Below are 7,867 nucleotides of genomic sequence, written 5' to 3'. Positions count from 1 at the left end.
AAAAAACTTCTCTTCGCATAGATCCCAGCACGTGCACTAAATCTGCAGTTTTTTTTGCTTATTAATGTGGTCGTTACTGCATAGCCACATCTTGTAGATTTGAAAACAAAGTTAAATAAATTAGTTTGTTGCAACATATTTTTGAAAATGCGTATATTACTGCGATTGCAACACCACAACTTGATACTAACATGCACACTATAGGATGCGGACAAATACTCAGGACTAACTCCCGAATGCTTGCATCCCAAAACTTATGAAAGTGAACAGTTTCATTCCATGGCTGGTAATGAGAGGGATAAAGAAAACTTGTGTTCAAGGAGCAAAGCTGCATTGATAAGCTTAAAGACCTAGTCATTGCTTAACACTTTTGAAATAAATAATGATAGTTTACTATCGACACTGAAGCAACGTTTCGACAGAAAGAAAATGAATCAGTTTTTCCAGCTTTGAGCATTGAATCGCCGACAATGTAAGCGGGTATAAAATTCTGCATATATAATCTGTTTAGGAATACCAGATAGAAATAAACATTGGGGCTTTCATTTGTACGCTCTCTGGCTGAGCAATATAGTTTTAAATGACTCCCATAAGCATGTCGTAACAATGTTGATGTAGTACAGGTTAAATGCATGACTAGCTTTAAAAATCTGGATAATTCCTATAAATTACAGTGGAGGAACTGTAATATCTAGTAACTATAACAATTTAATAATAATATTTATTTCCGAAAAGAAAGGGTAACCGTGAGTGGCGTGCGAGGCTGAGCAGAAAGGTGAAAAACCCTACGGCAAGTGCGCCTGCCATGGGCCTACCTTCCTGCATTATGGATAGCGTTTATTGATATGGTCTTCTTCTTAGAAACTCGGAGTACACTACGAGCGCGAGACACAGGGCAACAAAGTCTACGAGAAACGTGTATTTGAGAATGCAACGATACAATGTACAGTTTTCTACAAAAATGATGGGAACTGTTAAAAAATTGATGCGTTGGTGTTTTTGCCACTTTAGAAATATTCATAGAAGACTCCCATATATATATATATATATATATATATATATATATATATATATATATATATATATATATATATATATATATATATATATATATATATATATATATTGTAGCGGGTAATATGCATGTGGCACTGTAGTTGTAGTGGGTAATATGCATGTGGCACTGTGCGGACTGCCACCGCTGCGGCGCGAGACACGAGCGCGGGTTGTTGGTACGAAGCGCTAGGACTCGTATCTAGAGCTACCTGCGATCCCTCGAACGAGCTACATAAACCCCACTTCATTTGGTGGAGCTGCGGGGTAACCTCAAAAACTGGAACTCCGAAGCCGGACGCTACCGACTGCTGCGACCATGCCTGACGAAACCACCCAGGAAGATGCACCCCAGCCTCCGACGGTCATCGTTTCCGGTGCATTGCGCCAGCGTGATCCTGCCATCTTTAGCGGCACCGATGATCATGACGTGGAGGATTGGTTGTCATCTTACGAAAGGGTGAGCCAGCATAACAAGTGGGACGACGTCACAAAGTTGCACAATGTGCTGTTTTACTTAACCGGCGTCGCGAACCTCTGGTTCCGAAACCACGAACACGATTTCACAACGTGGAGCAGATTCAAGACAAGTTTCACAGAAGTGTTCGGGCGCCCCGCTGTGCGCAAGCTTCGCGCAGAACAACGCTTACGGGGGCGCGCGCAACATCACGGTGAAACGTTCACAAGTTACATCGAAGATGTCATTGACCTGTGTAAGCGCGTGAATCCGTCAATGGCGGAACAGGACAAGATCAAACACATTATGAAAGGCATTGATGAGGACGCATTTCAAATGTTGCTAGCGAAGGATCCGCGTACGGTGGCCGAAGTTATCAACTTGTGCCAAAGTTTTGACGAGCTACGGAAACAACGCATCTTAGCTCGGCGCCCACCGCCTACGGAAGATTCGTTAGCAGCATTGGTTATTGGCGACAACCACGCAACTTTGCTGACGCAAATAAAAGAATTTGTGCGCGAGGAGGTCGCGCGACAGCTCTCGATTTTGCCGACCACGGAGAAGCCTTCTCAATATTTGGCTCCAGCGATCCGACAGGTAATTCAAGAGCAAGTGACCGAAGCTCTTCCACCTCCGTGTCAGCCGGCTCCCGTGGCCGCGCCTCTGACGTATGCTGAAGCCGCTGCACGGGCGCCTCGTCTGCCGGGATTCTCTCCTCCGCCTTCAGCGCCTCTCCAGCCGGTGTTCTCTCATCCGCCCTCGCCTCGCCAGCAGGTCGCTCCCTTTTTCAGCGCACAGCAGCAAGGCACAAATCCTTGGCGTACTCCTGACAACCGCCCAATATGCTATGCCTGCGGTACACCGGGACATGTAGCGCGCTTCTGCCGCCGGCGCTTGCCGGCCTTCGTGGGCACCGCGCGACCACCCAGCTCCGGATTCCGACCATACCGTATGCCTCAGCGACCACCATCGGAAGTCTACGCTGCTGATGACATACCAGCACCGCAGTCACAGCTCTACAATACTCGTCGCTCGCCTTCCCCTCGTCGGCGCTCACTCTCACCCATGCGTCGTAGGCCCAGTGCCAGTACTACTGAGGCGGAAAACTGATTTCCGCAGTTCCTGAGGCACGAACTGCGTCATCGTCGGAACATCAAAGTCCTCGTTTTTCCCCCGCTAACGTTATTGAAGTGTCTGTTGATAGCATTAAATGTCTTGCCCTCGTCGATACAGGTGCTGCTGTATCTGTGATTAGTGAGAAACTTTGCCGTAAATTACGGAAAGTGACCATGATGCCTTCGGTATTATTGCTTAGAACAGCCAGTGCACAGCAAGTTCAGCCAGTCGCTATGTGCACTGCCAGGGTGTTGATTCGAGACATTTTGTATCCGATTGATTTCTTTGTGCTAACTTGTTGCTCCCACGATGTGATTCTCGGTTGGGATTTTCTGTCGCGCCATCACGCCGTCATTGACTGTGCACGTGCCGAGGTTCAGTTCTCCGTTCTGTGCGATATGCCATCTCACGACGTTAAAGTTCATGATGTTACCAGGATCTGTGTAGCTTCCGATACTCACCTTCCCCCTCACAGCGCGGTAATTGTCCCTCTTTCATGCGCATCGCTTGCCGAGGCGACGGTCATGTTTTCACCCGCTGCCGTCTTCATTCGCCGCCAGCCTATATTGTTGCCTTTCGCTCTCCTCACGGTGCACCATGGGGCTGCAGAAATACTGATTTCTAACCCAAATTCGTACACTTTGGCTTTGCACTGTGGCGAGACTATTGGTACCATCCAGACTGTGGACGCTGACGTTATTGTGCATTTCCCTGTTCCCGACGACGTGGATACTGCCAACGTAACAGCACTGGCACCCCATGTGCCATCTAACCGAGTACCACCGGATGTTTTTTTGTCGCTCTATTGCCGCTGACATCGAGCCGACACAACGTGAGCGGCTTATTACTCTTTTAAATGATTTTCACGCCTCTTTTGACTGCAACCAAGCATCATTAGGCCGCACAAGTACCGTCTCTCACCACATTGATACGGGACATCACGCACCGTTACGCCAGCGTCCGTACCGCGTGTCATCCACCGAGCGTCGTGTCATCGCCGAGCAAGTTGAAGACATGCTTGAACGTGGTGTTATCAAGCCATCCTGCAGCCCTTGGTCATCTCCTGTAGTACTCATTAAGAAAAAAGATGGCTCGATTCGTTTCTGTGTGGACTATCGTCGCCTCAACAAGATTACACGAAAAGATGTCTATCCTCTACCGCGCATAGATGACGCCTTAGATTGTCTTCATGGTGCCGAATTCTTTTCTTCTTTGGACTTGCGATCGGGCTATTGGCAAGTGCCAGTGGATGAAACCGACCGCTCCAAGACAGCTTTTATTACGCCTGATGGCCTGTATGAGTTTACCGTAATGCCATTCGGCCTCTGCAATGCACCCGCGACATTCGAAAGGATGATGGACAATCTTCTACGAGGCCTCAAATGGAAGACATGCTTATGTTATTTAGACGACGTGGTAGTTTTCTCCCCTGATTTCACCACTCACCTCTCTCGTCTACGCGAAGTCCTTACTTGCCTTACCGCCGCCGGCCTTCAACTTAACTTGAAAAAGTGCCGCTTCGGAGCCCGCCAGCTGACCATACTTGGCCATGTCGTGTCCAAAGACGGCGTCCTTCCCGACCCTGACAAACTTCGTGCTGTCGCAGAATTTCCGCGGCCGACTACAGTGAAAGAGCTCCGCAGTTTCGTCGGTCTTTGCTCTTATTTTCGCCGCTTTGTGCGCAATTTTGCCTGCATCATCGCTCCCCTGACGAAGCTCCTGGCTGGCTCTGGTGACCTTCGCGACTGGACTCCGGCGTGTGACCAAGCCTTCACCACTTTGCGTCATCGGCTTACCTCACCGCCTGTTCTACGCCACTACGACCCGAGTGCACCGACTGAAGTTCATACCGACGCCAGCGGCGTTGGTCTTGGGGCCGTCCTTGCACAACGGAAGCCTGGCTTTGCAGAATATGTGGTTGCATATGCGAGTCGTGCTCTCACGAAGGCAGAATCCAATTATTCTGTCACGGAAAAAGAATGTTTAGCTATTGTTTGGGCCTTAAACAAATTTCGCCCTTACTTGTATGGCCGTCCGTTCGACGTTGTGACAGACCACCACGCGCTCTGCTGGCTTGCGTCACTGAAAGACCCGTCGGGGCGTCTTGGACGTTGGGCTCTTCGGATCCAAGAATTTGACATTCGCGTCATTTATCGATCCGGGCGCCAACATTCTGATGCAGATGCGCTCTCCCGTGCGCCCATGCGATCCGACGAAAGGCCACCTTCATCCACAGAGTGCCCGGTTGCTACGCTTGCTGTTACTGACATGCCGTCTGAACAGAGAAAAGATCCGTGGATTGTTTCTCTTATTGACATTCTCAGCAGTTCTTCAACGTCTACATGCCCTCGAGCCATTCGTCGCCAAGCCACCCACTTCGTGCTACGGGACGCCATCTTGTACCGCCGAAACTATCAGCCCGACGGTCGCAAATGGCTACTAGTCATCCCTCGCCATTTGCGTTCCGACGTATGCACGTATTTCCATGCAGACCCCCAACAAGCTCATGCTGGCGTCCTGAAAACCTACGAGCGGCTCCGCCAGCGGTACTACTGGCGCGGCATGTATTCTTATGTCCGCAAATACGTTCGGTCATGTGCAGCCTGTCAGCGACGCAAGACATCTTCTCATACGACAGGCCCTCTGCAACCTTTACCGTGTCCTGCACGTCCTTTTGATCGGGTTGGCATCGACCTTTATGGGCCTCTTCCATGCAGTGCTACCGGAAATCGTTGGATAATTGTCGCAGTAGACCACCTGACAAGATATGCTGAGACTGCTGCACTTGCTTCGGCTGCTGCTCGCGACGTCGCCGCATTCATCTTACGGCATTTCGTCTTACGGCACGGCGCACCGCGAGAACTGCTCAGTGACCGAGGCCGTGTCTTCTTGTCCGAAGTTATTAATGAGCTACTCGCCGCGTGCCGCACTATTCACCGCACCACTACGGCGTATCACCCACAAACTAACGGTCTAACGGAACGATTCAACCGCACCCTTGGGGACATGCTCACCATGTATGTTGCGTCGGATCATTCCAATTGGGACGATGTCCTCCCTTTTGTGACGTACGCATACAATACCGCCGTTCAGGCTACCACAGGCTTCTCACCCTTTTTCCTTCTTTATGGGCGTGAACCATCCACTACCCTCGACACCGTACTACCATATCACCCGGATGCCTCTGAATTCACCCCTCTTTCCGAAGTTGCTCGCCATGCTGAAGAGTGCCGCCAACTGGCTCGCTCGTTCACGTCGGATACCCAAGGAATCCGCAAAGATCGCCACGACAACGATCAGCCCACACAGTCCTTCGCCGTGGACTCTCACGTCTGGCTTCGGCTGCCCTTCCAAGCTCCAGGCCTTAGCCCAAAGCTTGCCCCGAAATATCAAGGTCCGTACCGGATCGTCGCGTGTACTTCGCCTGTGAATTATGTGGTCGAACCGGTGACGCCATCTTCGGACAAACGCCGCCGTGGCCGCGAGACTGTTCACGTCAGCCGCCTGAAGCCGTACCACGACCCCCTTATCGTATCATCGCCTTAGGTCGCCAGGATGGCTCCTCTTCGCCCCGGGGGAAGTTGTAGCGGGTAATATGCATGTGGCACTGTAGTTGTAGTGGGTAATATGCATGTGGCACTGTGCGGACTGCCACCGCTGCGGCGCGAGACACGAGCGCGGGTTGTTGGTACGAAGCGCTAGGACTCGTATCTAGAGCTACCTGCGATCCCTCGAACGAGCTACATAAACCCCACTTCAATATATATATATATATATATATGTTGCGTGGCTAGCACTAACGCTAAATTTCACAACACAATTTCCATTCGACGTTCAGTAGTCACACAGAGATCGCTTGCGGCTTCGATCAGGGGCAGACGCAGGCTTTCGGGAGGGTGCTTGCTTTTGCGTTTGCTGCAAAAATGTGGCTAGGAGTACGCAGCGCTTTGCGCAATCACGAGCAATATACACACATCATTTCTCCAGAAGCTGACGCTTAGCAGGCGTAGCGCGAGGATCTTGTTGGGCTGACACGTCAACTTCGTGGCAGCCGAATTCCGAATGCTGCATATGCGGTGAGGGTAGCTATGTGAACTTGTCGATAGGTCATTCTGTAGATGGTTTTAGCGCAAGCAGAACGAAACGGTCGTACGAGGCAGATGAGACAACAAACAACGCTGAACCATCTGCGAACAGCTGTTCCGTGCGCCGCGTCTCATCTCACTGAACTTCAGAAACCGCTGTTGTGCACTTCAAAACAAATGTTAACCTCAACACGTTTTTAAGTTAGAAAATACGCATGTTATTTGCTCCCAATAAATAAAACTCAACAATATTATAATGTAAAGCTTTTATTCACTATGGTAAAAAAATTATGCAGCGTGTGTCACGAAACTTTACAGTAAGCAACCCAGGGCGTCGCACCAGTTGCATTGTTGAGATCGCAGTCATGCGAAATGGACCTCTAAAAATCGCATTGCGACGCGTGCGACTGCATGCGGCGATTTTCGTCGTTCAACTTGCAGCCTGTGAAACAGCCTTAACGCGTTCCAGCTAGTGTTCAAAAAGCGCGCGCCAAAAACCGAAACCGGAAGTGTGGTTCAGGCATCACTGTCGGCGGCTTGGAGCGCTACAGTGAACCCGGCCGCTTGACTGTGTCGGAGTGTAGGCTCTTGTTGAATTTCTTTCACTATGGTTAAACGTTATCCGTCAGCGCGGGCCGCGCCTCCATTCATCGGAGGTTTCTGGAATGTTATCGATGGTTCTATTGTTTATCTGTTGCCACAGAACTTTGTATAATCTGACTGTATGCGCGGCGCGAATTGTACATTACTTTATGAAAGACACGCGGGCACCAGCGATTTTTCTGGAACCTTCGATGATTCATGTATAAAATTCGACGTGCCTGCCCCGCAGATCAATTTTTCGAAGATTGCGACTGTGTTCGCCGCTGTCGTTGTGTTTTAGTGTAACTTGTTTTTGTGGGCACAGGTTCCCCCAATAAAAGGTTAGTCTCGTCGTTCACAGTTTACGGTTGTTTTCTTCATCCTCGCTACAACGTGACACTACTCAGCTCCTGACGTAAGTACTCCGACGTTTGATGTTGTCCTGGCGTCAATCAAAACAATTATAATTTCGCGAACTACTACAATGTGCTAAAGATTGAAGATAATATTGTACTCCAAATTTCATGATTTATTTTTACTATTTGTGAGAATTCCTTTTATGATTCTCAAAAAT

This window comes from Dermacentor albipictus, chromosome 5, assembly GCF_038994185.2.
Source record: "Dermacentor albipictus isolate Rhodes 1998 colony chromosome 5, USDA_Dalb.pri_finalv2, whole genome shotgun sequence".
Lineage (NCBI taxonomy): Eukaryota > Metazoa > Arthropoda > Arachnida > Ixodida > Ixodidae > Dermacentor > Dermacentor albipictus.
Note: the sequence above shows the minus strand (reverse complement) of the source record.